General features: G+C 52.7%; 1 protein-coding gene across 1 annotated transcript in view; it reads right to left on the reverse strand.

Moving 5' to 3' along the window:
• Positions 1–16,078, reverse strand: part of DSCAML1 (DS cell adhesion molecule like 1) — a 78,760-nt gene that overhangs the window by 53,497 nt on the left and 9,185 nt on the right. The window lies entirely within an intron of this gene.

Genomic DNA, 16,078 nt, shown 5'->3' on the forward strand with positions numbered 1-16,078 from the left:
TCCCCACCCTCTGCCCACTTCTAAGCTGGACACAGCACAGCAGAGGGGCTTAAACGACACGGAGAAACCTGCGAGCAAAAAGTGCAGCCGAAGAACTGCGAAGCTTTAGGAATTACAGCACTAAGCCACCTGGGACGCGTGCATATTGACTTAGAACCAAGCCTTTAATAAGGCAGCTAACAGCAATGCTTTTACATTCATCCCTGCTACAAGCGGAACATGCCCAGGACAAGTTAATGTTCCAGCTTCAACATTCACTGGGCTCAACAGTGGGATTACCTGGCCTTGTAACTACAGCACACCCTTGCCTCTTTTTCTCTTTCTTTCCCTTTTTTGTTCCCTGCTTGGTGTCAGGTCACAGCAGCTCTTCCCATTCTGTTTTGTTTTGTGATTTGCTTGCAGATCAGACGCTGCCTCGGGGTCCCTCCTTCGCCGCGGGCTGGCTCGAGCAAGGCAAGATGCTGCTGCCCTCACTGTGTAGCTGCTGGGGAAGGACAGCCCAGCAGCAGGAACGGGGTGCGGATTTGTTTCAAGTCCTTTTAAAGGCAGCAGGAAAATGTCTTTGCCGCTGGCAGATGGGTCTGAAAACCCACAGGGAAGCTCCCTCTCAGGGACAGACTGAGCTGATTTAGAGGTTCCCAAAGCATCACTGAGCCTTTCCTAGGAGCACTTCAGACCCATCGTAGAGTCACACGGACACCAGGCAGTACAGGCAAATCCTGCAGGATGCAGCCCCAGGGTGTCCTCTGCAAGCGCATCTGTGCAGATGGCATTTTAAATGCATCTTCCATGCTGCTGGAAATGTCATTAGTGCCTGGAAAACGAGAATCTGCTGCTGTGGGAGGCATCTCCTGCTCCTGCAGCTCAAGGGGGCAGTGGGTCAGCCCCATGTTGCCCCAGGAACATCAGCAATGGACACATGGGGCTGTTCAATGCGCAGGGATGGCGTGGGCTGGGGCACTGGGCTCAGCAATAGGTACTTGAACAGACAGAGCAAAGCAAATGGGAAACCCAGAAGGCATTCATGGGGCTTATTATTTGCGACTCATAGATGGATTTCTTGCTCTGAAGTGTCTGCAAGCTCAATGGCCCACCATCATTGAGGTGTACAGACACCACCAAAGCCACTCAGAGTTGGGCTGCCCCACAGCCTTCCCAGGAGGAAGCACTGGAGCTTGGATGCAACGCTGTCTCCACATCTGTTTTGTGTTATCACCGACAGTCACTGCTGCACACAGCACCAGGACCCTGCCGGGATCCCGAGCTGCTCCAAAACCCTCTGCAGTGACGGCTGCAAGCACAGAGCAGCAGATTAATGTCACAGGCAGCCAGCACGGAAAAGTGATGGCAAGGGGCAGGAGGAGACTTACCACAGACATTAACAGAGCCCGGAGTACATTAATACTATCGACGTGCTGTCCATCAAGCTAAGGAGGCTCCAGCATCCTCCGGGCTGGATGCACAGGCAGCAGCGATGCTCAGCACCGCTCCGTGCAGCTCCGCTTGCCCTTTGTGGGCACGCGGCTGTGCCAGGCAGCGGCAGCGGCTGCTCCCTGACCCGTGAAGGAGGGGCCCGGGGCTGCCCCCCGGCCGCACACATGCTGGCTGTCAGCTCTGCGCAGCCCCAGCTCCTGACGCTCGCTTCTGCCCCGTCCTGCGGCTGCGCTGAGCCCCGGCGCTGGGAAGTCCCCTCCTGCTCCCCGCGCAGCATTTTATCTTAATAACGTTTTATCTTGGATGACAAGCCTGTGTAATGCGGTTTAAAAGCCACAGCTACGCTGACACCGTAACGGGGGAAAGGAAAAGAAAAAAAAAAAAAGAAGCTCTTTTCTCCCGTCTGATACATTTGCTAAGGTCACAACTTTAAAACCCCTCACCGTATCCTGTTCGCCGGGCCGGGAAGCTGCTTTGTGCAGCAGCTCGGAGGGACCGGCAGGACCCCTGCCCTGCTCCTCTCTCCCATTCAGGGTTGTGCAGTAAAGCCTCCATCTCTCTCTTCGCGTTGGGGGAGGGACAATTTTTCTCCCTTTGCTCCATGCAGTGAGCACTGGAGGCTTCGAATTGAGATGCTCTCCTGCTTCGCAAGGCTCTCTGCATCTTGAGGCTCTCCACATCCCTTCTTTCTGCCCCCTGCACACTGAGGCTCTCTGCGAACTGAGGTTCTCCACATCCTCAGGACACCCTCATTGTGGTGGGCACAGACATAGAGCATCCCAGCCCCAGCCCCATTGCACCGCACTCTGGGTCCAACCTCACAGCATCCGGACCCCACTGCAGCCCAAACCTCCCGCAGCACCCAAACTTTGGGATCACGGATCGTGCACTGTGCTGTAAGCACCGCAGCGATAGTGCACCATATATTATCGTTAGGGAGACGGCTATTCTGGTCTAATTGCCGGCGGTTCAGAGAAAACACAGCAGCCTGTGCCTGCTCAGAGCAGAACTGCTCCTGTGCTATCAGCTTAAAGACAAAGAGCACACAATAGGAGGAATAAAAATAGAAATTAAAAAAGGAGAAACCTAAGCAGAGAGGCGTGGAGATTTGAGCTAAGCTCGAGTTGTGAGAGCTAATTTAAGACCGGGCAAATCCTGCTGCAGATTATTGCCCCCCTCCCCCCCTCCCCGTCCAGCAGGTAGGACCTGACCTGTGGTGGGAGAAGTGCCCAGAGCCGGGCAGGAGCCCCCCCTGCCCCAGGAGGGAGCACAGCCCCCCTCCCCATCCTGTCACTGTCACCTTGGTTTGCTGTGACAGACAGGCCCCAGCTCACAGCACCATCTATTATTTACGTGCGCTATTTCTGAATATTGATGTTGAAAGCAAATTCCCTGCCCCTCACTTGCATTTCAAATGAGGTTTTCACGCCACCAGGACCTCAGTTCCTGCTGCCATTAGGTGCCATTAGGTGCTGCGGGTCAGAGAGCCCCATGTGGGCAGTGCAAAAAGCACAGCGCTATTTCTGGGTGATGCTACAGCACGTCGGCCCTCCCTCCTCCGAGCACCAATGCAGGCTCCCCCTAAACCATCCCAACGCCAGGGCTGCCCTCCTGCAGGCACCAAGGCCTGCAGGCCGATGGGAGGGACACATACACCAAACCCAGACAAAACAGCATTTTCTCCCCCTCTCCTTCTCATACAAAAATATTTGTAAATAAATGCTTCCTGCTTCTGTTTATCCCGTTTTAAAAGACTTTAAATGGAAGCCTGCTCCCCACGCTGTATCATTACCCTTCATTAGCGCAATTTTCCAGAGTTTAGGTGGCTGGAGAAAGAAAACAGAGGATAATGTGCCACTCCGAGAGCTGCAAAAACAAACAGAGGGAGAACAATCGCGAGCCCAACTTGCAGCCTTCTGACCAAAGCGTTTCAGTGATGCTGGGCACGCGGTGAGCGCTTGCTGCGCAGCCTCCAGCACGGCATCGGCGCGGTAATTAGGCTCTGCGTTCATACGCAAACAAGGTAGATGTCAGCACATTTCTAATATGCTCACCACTACCGCGGGGCAAATTAAGCCATTTGCAGCTCGGTCAAGCTTTGCAGGGAGCCCCGTGAGCAGGCGCAGAAGCTGCTGTGGGTTGGGGCTCGGCTGCGAATCCACCCCATGCAGCATCCTCATGGTGGGCAGCATCCCAGTGAGCACAACCTGAGCTCCCTTGGGGTGATGCAGGAGTGTGCTCTGGAGCGCAGCTCATGCTGTAACATCACAGCCCACCCCTTCCTTAGGGAAGGAGGCCAGCGCCAAGAGCCCACAGGGCTGCTGAGAGGTGGGAGCCCCAGCACGGCGTGTGTAGACAAGTTGAAAGGCACTGGTTTGTTTCTTGGGGATGGAAGCAGAGGTCAGCAGGAAGGGTGAAGCAGGCAGAAAGGAGTTTGGTAGAGAAGCCAAAATGAGAGAGTTTTATCTAGCGACCACAAATAACCCTCCAGAGGGATTAAATTTAGCCCTTGGTGAACACAAATTATTGTGTTGGGATTCACAATCAGAATAATTTGGGTCTCAGTGAGAAAGAAAAGCCAACTGCCAGAGCCACGTGCACAGAGACAGCCAAGGTGCTGCTGACTTGGTTTCCACCATTATCATAAAATCATTTGAGCTGGAAGGGACATCGAAGGCCGCCTGGTGCCGCTCCCTGCAATGCACAGGGACACCCACAGCTCCAGCAGTGCTCACAGCCCCGTCCAGCCTGACCTCGGCTGTCTCCAAGCCTAACAAAGCCAACAAATTGTTGCAAAGATAACTGCTGTGCTAATGAATCCAGAGCACCGAGCAGCTGAGAAATGATCCCAAGTAGGGACAGCCCTTGTTGCAGCAGGGAAGGGCTCCAGAAAGAAATCCCACTTATAGATCACTGCTTTGATAGCGTTTTGCTTTGCATTTCTGTTCTTACAGCCTTGTTTATTGCACTGATATTTCATCCTGCAGATTCATCTTGGATCATTGTTAAGGTTCCTTCCCTGCTTGCAGACATGCCTCTGCTCATCATAAAAATCCACGCTGAAACTTCAGATTAATTAAAAGCTGTAAATTGCAAAGCCAGATGCTACAGCTCACACCTTCACCCATCCAAAAAAAAAAGAAAAAAATAAAAAGGAGATGAGATCACAACGCGCTGCCACGATCACCGGGCGGCCGTTCCCTGAGGACACGGCGCTGGGATGGAGCTGCTCTGCGCCACCAGCGCTCCCTGCGACGCAGCACCTGGCGCTGCTGTGCCTCTCTGCCCTCTTCCATCACTTCAGGGCGGATTAGCAGGAGAGAGCCAGGCTCCAGCGCTGCTCAGTTCTTGAGCTCCTACTTGCCACAGATCTCTTAATGCATTTCTTGGCCAAGGGTTAGCAGATTAAACACTCCATAGAAGGCGAGCTGACACAAGCTGACAGACCTGAATCTTCTGCACATGCATAAGTGCCAGTCCTCATCACAAGGATGCTTATTTGCCAGCCTCATACCTATCACTTTGGCTGGGAGTCAATCTAAATAAAGCAAATTCACTCGTTCTGATGGGGAGAGGGAGTCACCGGGCTGTCATAAGGCTGAACTCAGCCTGCATCACTTCAAAGCGGAGGTGCTGCGGAAACGCAAAGCACTTCAGCTCCGGGAGCAGGAGGGGGAAAGTTTTGCTTCCATCCAGGAGAGGTGTGGGAGGAAGAGCTCTGCACACCCCTCCCCTGGCCCTGCCCTGCTCAGCCTCCTGTCCTTCCCCAGCTCTCGGCTGTGAGGATTAAGACTCATTTCAAACGAAGTTTTCATTATTTTCCGCTCTCTTTCTTTATTCCCAAACTCATTTGCATTACAAAAAAATTAAACAAAAGCTGCTTTTTGAATCTCCACTCATTACTCCCATTACATTTGTTAACATCATTATCTTCAGCTGAAGATGGCAACTATTATCAAATGTTGCAGAGCTTTTGTAGACCTCTTGCTATATTACTCCAGAAAATTGCTTTAATGCTTATGCTTTTAGTGGTTTTAAAGAACCAGCTATAGCATCAGAAGCCATAAAGAAGATAAAAAAGCGCATCGTTTGATAGTACGTGCATTTTTTCCCTTTACACTGAGATATAAATACGCAGTGGTAATGCAGGATGCACTACAGCAATCCACCATGCATCCTCCTGTCTGACCCTTGCTATGCCGCTCCGTTTCTCTGCAGCTCCTCCCTTCCCTCAAACACTTTATTCGGGAGAAAGCATTGCAACAAAAGCTTCTACCCAAAGGAACACCCAAACTTGGCACAGTTTGCTTCTTCCAAAATTCAACAACACTGATTTTGTTTGCACAAGGGACAGGAATGGGGAACAGCTCCAGCTGTGGCTGCAAGATCTGTGTCTTTATCACAGAATCATTGAATGGCCTGGGTTGAAAAGGAGCTCAATGCTCATCCAGTTCCAACCCCTGCTATGTGCAGGTCGCCAACCAGCAGCCCAGGCTGCCCAGAGCCACATCCAGCCTGGCCTTGGATGCCTGCAGGGATGGGGCACCCACAGCCTCCTTGGGCAACCTGTGCCAGTGCCTCACCACCCTGTATGTGAAAAACTTCCTCCTGATATCCAACCTAAACCTCCCCTGTCTCAGTTTAAAACCATTCCCCCTTGTCCTATCAGTACCCACCCTTGTAAACAGCCATTCCCCTGCCTGTTTATAAACTCCCTTCAAATACTGGAAAAAAATATCCCTCCCTTTAGGAGGGAAAAGAAGCGCAGACCACATCAGTGCTTGGGGAGCAGCCCAGGAATCTCCAAACACAGCCTGCAAGGATGGCACACAGATATGACAACAAATTGCCCTGCTCTAGCCATGCGTGAGCACAACTCACATAAGTTCATGCCTGGTCACACAGCCCAGGAGACCCACACACACAGATGTAAATTATCACTTTGTTTTCCATTGGGCTTTTGGTGTTGATTCATGCTGCCCAAATAAATAATTACAGCCTTATCTCCATCACGCAGCAGCATTAACTGCAATTCATCATTTCTACCTGCTTTGTCTCATGCGTAGCATATGTACATATACAAATAAAGAAGAAATTCAGCCGTTCATGTTTCATGGGGCACAGCAAAGTGGTGCTGGGTTAAACATGGGCCCCACCACAACAAAAGCGTGGACACAGGCAGCACAAAACCTCGCCTGCAATTGATCCCATCCAGCACAGCAGGGCTATAGGGGAACTACAACCCACCCAACACAACGCAACAGTTCAACTCCTGCCCATGCTTATAGTGCTTTCCAGGCTGCAAAAGAATATAAGAACACAAATGGGGGCATCATGTGGGGGTTTTGTACAGGCCAAGAGAATGCAAACAGAGCTCCTTGTGAGCACTCAGCTCTTACACCAGGATACGTACAAACGTGGAAGACAAAGCAGAACCATTAAACTTGGGATCACAACTCCCCTGTGATGGGGAAGCAGGGCTCTGCACTTCCCTCCACTGAAGGATGGAAGCTCTCAGTGCTGCCATTCTGGTGCTGGTTTTTGTCACCTTCTTCAGGATCCAATAGTTTGTCTGCTGACATCAAGGCTGGACCTCAGCATGAGGATTTGCTCTTGGAAGCCCATGGGGACATGGGCATCCAATAGAGGAGGAGGGAATTGTGGGGCAATGCCTTGCAGCCTTGAGGACACCAAACTGAGTGGTGCAGCAGACACAACAGCAGGAAGGGAACCATCCAGAGGGACCTGGACAGGCTCAGAAAGTGGGCACGTGAGAACATGATGAGGTTCAGCAAAGCCAGGTGCTGCTTTTGCCAACAAGAAGGCTGACAGTCCTCTGGGCTGCAGAAACAGAGGGGTGGCAGCAGGGGGAGGAGATGGAGGGGGCTGTGCCCCTCTGCTCTGGCTCTGGAAGGCCCCACCTGCAGTTGTTGCTGATCGTTGCTGCCCCATCAGCTGCTCTATGATTCTACAACCTGCAGGTGCAGCTCGACCACAGCAACTTATATCTTCAGAGCTGCTACCAGTGGGAAGACACAGAACAGGCAATGGAAGCACTGGAAACAAACATTCAACACCACAGAAATTAGAAGTATTGCTCAAGAGAAACCATAAGGCCAAAACCCAATGTGGTGCAGCCTTCAGCTGGAATGGAGATGAGCTGCAGATGAATTGCCCCCTCCTAAGGATCGGGGGGTGCAGAAGTGGAGCCCCTCACCACCACCCCAGCCCCACTGCTGGGTACCACGTGCTTAGGCAGAGATCTCAGTTCTCGGTTAAAAATAACAGCGGCTTCCAGCCCTCAAAGGTGCAGAAAAATGTGACCTCTAAAAATTCAGGAACGGAAAGGCAAATCAAATGAGTCCCAAATTTGTCTACGCTATAAACGTCAATTTCTTTTTGAAAGAAATGAATGTTTTTGATGAATGTTTTCTTGAATGCCTGCTCTTGGCAGTGCTGCCATCTGTGAAAAATCTCTGCCACGCTCGCTATTAAGATTCCATTTCCAAGAAGAGCTCATCGCCGTTTTAATAAATGGTTAAAAAACTGTCACTGATCCAAAGGGGCAGCAGCTTGTTTACTGCGAGCGGCTCTGTCACCACGCACAGCACCTCTGAGTGATCGGCTCCGAGCTGCCAGACCACATACGGTCCCCCCGCAGCCCTCCAACAAGCGGCATTTTAGCTGTGTCGAGCACGTAGGAACCTAATGCCTATCGACTCTGAATGAGATTTATACTCCAGCTCGCTTGCGAGAGGGTCACTTAGAGCCTTGCAGAGGTTTCACCCAACACCCAGAAGTCATTTATTGGCCCTTCCCTACCATTCCTCACCAAAAAGTACAAGCTCTCCCCAGTGGCGGAGGTGCAATAGCAGCACCTGGCAGCAGGGGCTACCAAAAGCCTTGGGAAGAGCACCAGCGATGGGCTGGGATGGAAGCAGCACGCCCTGCTCACATCACAAACAACGTGCCATGGGGCTGCAAACTACTGCATGGTTTTGTGCATCCATCCCAGCACCCATGGGAGGGCTGAGGAGCCCACCTCGGGTGCACAGCTGCTGCAATGGAGGCCTAAAGCTCCTGGCGCATGCACAGCTCTTGTGCGTGACTGCGTCAGGAGGAACAATGAGATCTTCTTCCAGATTCGGCAAACATCAGTATGATAAAATAATATATATATATTAATTATATGCTTGAACATATGCACCAGAGCAATGCCCTGTATTTTCTCCTAATTGTTCTCCGAGCCTTACAGAGCCACATTTAAATAAAGATGAAGCAGTTATTTAAACCGCAATTAAAGATGGAGCAATTTATTTTTATCTGGAAGGAGAGTCACCGGAGCAGGCGCGAGGGCCGCGGGCAGCGCCAGCATCACCACGATCCTGGCACGTTTCAAAGAGGAGATGGAGGTTGCAATGCCACAGAAAGGCTTGGCCCTTACTGAGGTCAGCTCCTTGCTGGCAAATTTGCAGCATGGGTCTCTCTGAGAGTAGCAGGGCCAGGCGCTGCAATGTGTTTCAAGGAGAGAGGCAGATCACTGTCCAAAAACATGGAGATGTGGCACTGAAGGACACGGTTCACTGGGCATGGTGGGGGTGGGTTGAAGGTCAGACCTGATGATCTTAGAGGTCTTTGCCATCACACAGCCCTGTCCACCAAATCCCTGCATCCCACACCAACAGGAGGGAGCATCCTCTGCAGCAAAACGCTGCTGGATGGGGGCTGGGGTGGGTGGTAGAGGAGCACCCACAACACAAACCCACCCTCTCTTTTCATAAGACAGCAGAATTTATCAGCCCGCAGCCCTTCACATCTGTCTCCTCATACAAAATGAAAGAGGCTTTGAAAAACAGAGGAGATGAAATAAAGCCGTCTGTGTGAGGAAGCTGGCATCTCTGCCACTGTCACTGTCACCATGGTAGGAATAATGACCGCGATTGTTTCTGCATCTGTGGATGCGCGGGGAGGAGGAGGAGGAGGAGAAGGAGGAGGAAGCAGCACAACCCCAGCAGCAGCCCTGCAGCTCCCAGGGGCAGCAAGAGGCTCCTGCACCCCAACGTGGTCACATCCTCGTCCCCACACGTGTCAGCCACCCCAGTGGCTGTGTCAGCAGTGATGGCACAGGGCAGGGATGAGCTCGGCAGCACGCAGCCGTGGGTTCTCTTCTCCCCAGCCCAACACAGCCCCAAGGGCTGAAGCTTACGAGAACATGTTTTGAGAAGAGCTCTGACCGGCACGGTTTGCACACCATGACTGCAGTGCTGCAGTAATTGTAGGCATGCTGCCCTGGGAGGTGCAGCTCCTCTGGAGACCTCAGGGTCACAGGGTCACAACCAACACCATCCTCATTCCATTAGATAACAATTAAAAGGAAAATATTGAGGTGGAGCATCTGACCATGCCAGCAAACAGCTGGTGCAGCAAACCCCTTCCCTCCAAACATTCCCCAAATCTGGCCTGAGCACATTCAGGGAGATGGCAGCAAATCCAACCCAAAAGGGTTCCACAGTCTTGTCCTGAGGTGACTCAGCGCACTGTAGAGCTCCAGACCCCAAAGGATTGCAACTCTGCTTCAGCAGCAATGCCTCCAAAATGCACAGAAGCATTACAATTTGGCAAATGTCTTTTGAGTGGCAGACAGCACACTCCTCTCTCCCACAGCACTGCAGAGGGCTTTGCTTCTCCCCTCGGCTTCTTGGAAATCTTCTGCAAAATCACAATCTGCAATTCAGGGCACAACTGGAACTAAACCTGTTCAGAGCCACCCTGGGACTCGAGTCCATGCAGCATGCCCTGCTGCCACCAGCAGAACACTCTTCCATTCATTTCCTGCTCCTCTCCCCATTGCACATCACTCATCCCATCCCCCACACCAAGAACAGCACCAGCACTAAGTGCTCAGGCATTCCCAGTAAGGTGGAGCTCACCCGTGCTCACCCTCCATTCCCAGCAGCATTCCAGGCTCTGTGCCCGACCCTTCTGGGCTTGGAGGGATCTCAGGCATCTTCATACCAGCAGAGCCTTCCACACCTGGAAGCTCTGCCTGAGCACTGGGATGTCAGTGCTGGAGGCAGATGTGGGGCTGGAGCCCAGCAGTGAGGTGTCAGACAGAAGTGTACAGCCATCCACCCAGCCTCCATGCACTGCTCATCCATTCCCTGAGCACCACAGCTCCTTGAGCAGTAGCAGATTTACACGCACAGGCGTGCAGAGATGGCAGCTCCAACACGGACACCTCTATTTCAACCCGTGGAGTTCACTGTGCTGCACTTGGCTTGTGCTCCACCACCCACAGGGCTTGGAGAGGGCAAGGACATCACACAGGGCTGGCGCATAGGGTTGGGATGCCACATGCTGAACCAACAGCACCTTCTCTCCACAGGCAGCCCTCTGCTCTACACCCACAGCAGCCAGGGACCTCCTCACTCTGACCTCAGATGGAGCTTCTGCAGGAGAGAAGTGCTCCAACAGCGCAGCCAAAGCGGCACAGAGATTTCCTGCAGAACGAGCTGAGCTCCCGCAGTTCCAGGCAATTCTCACTGCAACATCAGCAGCTGAGATCTGCTGCACAGGAGGTGAGGTTGGCAGCCAAACTCGCTCTGCAAAACTGGAGCTCGTGGCAGAGGAGGACACAGCTGCAGGGATGGGCACACTGCAACCACAGCACTGCCACCAGTGCCCACCGCAGCACAGGCACAGCTGGAAGCAGTAGGTGCTCACCTTTCTATTCACATGCATCTTATTGACTCGTTTTAGTCTTCTTGTGTGCATGTGTGCGAGATCGTCTCCAACGTGACTCTGCATTATCAGGGCTATAATGAGTCCTTGTTAAAGTGGATTTGATGGAATAATTATATTCCAGAAAAAAAAAAAAAGAAAAAAAAATCCTGCAGGAAAGCGCTCTCCCCTCTTAAAGGGCAGGAGCATCAAACGTTCTCGCCACATTATTTGCAGTCACACCTTCTGCTGCATCTGCTCCTTTTAAAATCTCTAACTCCAATCTGATCTGAATATATAAATCTGAATTATCACAGCAAAAGGAGATGTGCTCACACCTTTTTTTATCTGTTGCCATGGCGATTAGATAAAATTCACGCCAAGTCTCTGGGGAAGGATGAAATGATTTCAGACAGAATCTCACCCCACTTGGTGAGAATAACGCCTGGAGCTCCTTCCCTCTGTAACAGGTCTGGGCACATGTCGCAGCCAGAGAGGGTGCGAGGGGCGGGGGGACGCCGGGACACTTTGGGAGATCTTGGGACCGACAGAGGAAAAGGTTCCACAGCACCCCCAGCCAGGGGAGGGCAGGATCACGCTCAGCTGAATCACATCAGGCTGCTCCACAGCGCTATGAAATTCAAGTGAAAAGGGCACCTCGTGCCCACCGGTCACAGCCTGGCTTCCTGCTGCCCGTGAGATGGGTGCCAGCCCCACTCTGTGCCCACTGCAGGGACAGGTGGCGCAGCAGCCTCCATCCCTTCCCCTCCAGTGTGGGCATCCCATACAGTTGGGGTGACTCCAGAGTGCCCTCAGGTCCCAGCATGCCTACATATTGCCACCACAGGCTCCCAAACAGCCTGCGCTTCTATGTGCTCAATCAGAAGTAGAACACCCCATGAAACTCCTCTGCCAAGGGTCTATCCCACACCACGGAGAGGTTTGGGAGGGGCTCAGAGGCACCAATTGAATCACTTCTCTGTGTTTCTCCCTAAAAAGCTGTGGGCATTCACACAGATGCCAGCAGAGCTTTCCTGGTGGCTCTGCTCCATAGCAGGAGCTGGCACATCCCACCGCGATGGCACGAAGACTCCAAACTTCCAGCAACACAGGGAGGGAGGAGATCAGGTTTCCCCACAATTTCTGATGCAAAACTTCAGGAATCTTTGGAGCCGGCCTTCAGCATTCACTGGGAGATGGCTATTTGACAGAGTCTGTGTCCCTGGAGGTGCTAAAGAACCATGGAGATGTGGCACTTGGGGACACGGTGGGGATGGGTTGATGGTTGGACTCGGTCACCTTAGAGGTCTTTTCCAAGATGCGGTGACCATCCTCAGCAATGTATCTCCAGCCCCCAAACCATCCCACAGAGGATGAGCACACACACAAGGACTGCCTTTCAACTCACCACATCAATTCTATCTCAGCTTTTCTCCAGGAGCTTGCTACTCCTCAGAACAAGTCCATCAGCCAGAAGACAACACTTTGCTCCCCTGGCCTGCTATCCACGCCTCGGGGATCAGCTGCTCCATCCCACAGCACGCAGAGCATTGCACCCATACACACCATAGGGCTGAATTGCTGGCAGCCCCACGCTGTGCCTCTGGGCTCACTGTGCTTGGAGACAGAGTAAAGCGGGATTTGTGCATAGCTGCACTCCAATATTTTAGAGAGAAACGCAGTGTGTGGCAGATGCTGCCAGGTACAGCAGAGCAGAGCTTACATCTTTGGGGCAGACGGATGTATTTAATCACCCGAAAGCTGCTACTATTTTATTCTCTGCATCACTGAAAGGTCTCTGAGATGAGCTCGAGAATCCCATCCATAGACTTGGGCACAGCATGGCAAAGGATACTTGATTTAAGCTCATATCTGAGCCAGCACCACCAAATCAGCATAGGTGCTCCATAGAATCACAGAACGGCGTGGATTGAAAAAGACCTTAGAAGATGTTTCCTACATTCCAAACAAAAATGTTCACAGAAAACCGTTCAAACTTTGCAGAACAGATCATTTCTTTCCGTGGTTCTGGCACGGAACTCCGCGTGTTGGCTTCCAGAGGAAGGACTTCATGGCCACCCAACATACACACGTGCCTCGTTTGGAAGCAAGGTTTTGGAAAAGTCACCAAGCACAGCAGGGAGCTCTCTGCTGCAGAAGGGCTGACTGCTCCTCACCAACCCATTCCAGCATCTTCAGCTCACTGCCTGCGTCACCGCACAGCCCCCAGGACGGCTGCACGCCCAGCGCTGCTGAAATCCCTTCCCATCAGGCAACACCTGCAGAGAGGACGCGCCAGCGCCGCGCATTTCCATTTCTGTGTCACAACAACTGGAGCACGGTGACGCCGAGGCAGCTCCGGTCACGGATGCAACAGTTCCTCTGACAAATCCAGCCCGCGTGCTGCCAGACCTCGCGTTACCCGGCGCTTTAATAGAGCCGTTCGCTCCGCTCAGGGCAGCAGCTTCTCCCCGTTTCCCTCCAGGGAAGGGAGAGGCACGCGGAAGATGCTCAGCTGCATCCTCCCCGGTCCTCCTCCCACCCCACCCCCAAGGATACATCAAGATTCATCAATAGCAACAGAGTTTGAAATCACAGCCTCGGTGTGAAGCGCAAATCTTGCACGCAGCCCCCAGATCCGCGAGCGCTGCTGCTTTATCTGAATAAGCACGAGCCCACGTTCCACGCCAGAGCACTGAGAGTGCTGCTGCACGTGTGCTACCAGGCTGAGAACGAACAGCAAGATTGATTTGGACGCGAGCACCAGCAAAGCAAATGGCTTTTTGAAAACCCTATAATTTCTCCGCAACCCTTGACTTCACTAAACACACATTTTTAGACTACGGCACCGTTAGGTAGGCATTAAACAAAAATGAGCCGCACTAATGATGATTTATGTGCAGGATAACCTTCCATAAAGAATTTATCTTTGATTTCAGGGTAAGTTACAGCGTTGCCAAGTGAACCAAACCACGCGAGTCGGCACCAAAGTCCCTCCTGCAGCAGCGCGACACAGACACGAGGCACTGCTCCACCATTGTTTCAAGATCTCACCCAAAATTAACCCAGTAGGAGCTCCTGAGAAGGCACACATGGAGGAACTGGAGGAGAGAAGTCAGGCAGAGCACTCAGAAAGCAGCACTGCACCGCTGGGAGCAGCACTAAAGGAGCAGAGAGAGCACAGGGCACAGCAGCAGGAGACGATGGGCATGAGCAGGAATTACTCCCCCCATTCCAAGGGGAGACCACGGTTTGGTAACAGCAAAGCCAGCACCAGTTCTAGCAAGAGCAGTAAAAAATCAGCTCCAGGCAGATACTATATTTGTAATCCAACAGCAAAACACGCTTGCTTGTGTTGACTCCGCACTGTAACACAATTTGTATGTTCTGTCTTTAGGGTAATTATTGCTTTAGAATGTTAAAATTGTTCCACTCTAATTAAATCATCATATTTAAAAAAAAAAAAAAAAATCCACTGCAGCAGTGAGCTTGGGAGCAGGCCTGGCTGAGATCATGTGTGTGCATGGGTGCTTGATGGGCAATGCACTGCTGTTGCTCACACAGAGCACAGACACTGCTCTGCTCCTGCAACTCCACTGCACAGCACAAATCCACCAGAGCACCCTGCCATCCCCAGGGTCTCCAGCACCACTGGGAGCACCCAAAGCAGAAGAGCAGCACCAGAAGCCACTATGCACCAAGCTAGCCCATCAGGGAACAGTGCTCCTCCTGAGCAACAACTGCTGCTGAAGGCATTTCCATGATGCTGCAAAACCTCCTGAAACACCAGAAAGATGCTTACACAGGTTTGTATTCAAGAAGACTGTTTGCTAAACAGAAATCTCCCTTTCCAGGCACAAGGCTGCTGCAGACACAGAGCAGCTGCCCATCAACGAGCAGCGTCCTTCCCAGCTCCTGCCCGGGGAAGACCACGGAGAGAGGAGTCTCATGCAATATTTCATCCTGAGACTGTCAGAAGTGGGTCAGTGCTGGGGAGGAGGGGCACTGGGCTGGAGCCCTGACCACGGCAGGGAGCTGGCTCCTCGCCCCAGCTCCACAGCCCGGCATGGGCTTGGTGCCAGCACCAGGATTGGCACAGGGGTTGGTGGAGATATGCGCCCTTGATGCTCCAGCACAGCTCCCAGCTGTCACCTCACAGACCCTACAAAACCCCAACAGTGGAAGGAGTGCTGCCTCCCAACGTCCATCCCCATTCCAGCCATAGGGGAGCATTGAGCCAGCAGCTGGTCTGCACCCAGAGATGCCACCACAGCCCTCTGGAAGGCTGCTCATCCCCTTCCAGGTGAAGCACTCTGCTCCTTAAGCTCCTTAGGAAACAGCCCCACAAGGCGGATTAGAGCAAATCCCCTCCCATGCACGGTCAGCAGCTGGCACTGGGATGTCCCCTCAACCGTCCCCCCGCTGGTGGCAGCCCCTGGGCACAGCATAGCCTATGTGGCCCTGGGGGAGCAGCGGGACTTATTGACCTGTGAGCAAATATCAAGCACCGAGTGCTCACTTTGGGCAAAATCCTTTAATTCTTTCTGGATCCCCTGGGGAAAGAAGCATTGATTACTTTACTACCAGCTCACCCACGCTGCGCCGGGCAGCCAACACAGCCATCAATATAGCCAGGGAGGAAGCCAGGAGGTCACCCAGGCACACAGGGACACTGGTGGCCCCACACAGCACCTGCCACAGCCCTGTGCTGCTCCTGAGCCTGTGACAGCCTGGCAGGACCCAGCACAACACATTCAGCAGCATCCCCTGCTTGCCCACACCAGGTCTGGGAGGTTGTATCCCACCCAGGGGACCTGCTGGGGCAGGACCCTGCTTTCAGAGCCTCCCTGCTTTCATGGGGTATCAAAAGCCCAAGGGTCCCTGCAAAAGGTTGGGTGCTGCTGTCCCCCTGTGTCACACCGGT

The sequence above is a fragment of the Centrocercus urophasianus genome, unplaced genomic scaffold (assembly GCF_019232065.1).
Source record: "Centrocercus urophasianus isolate 14NV4802_14NV808 unplaced genomic scaffold, USGS_Curo_1.0 seq_37, whole genome shotgun sequence".
NCBI classification, from domain to species: Eukaryota; Metazoa; Chordata; class Aves; order Galliformes; family Phasianidae; genus Centrocercus; species Centrocercus urophasianus.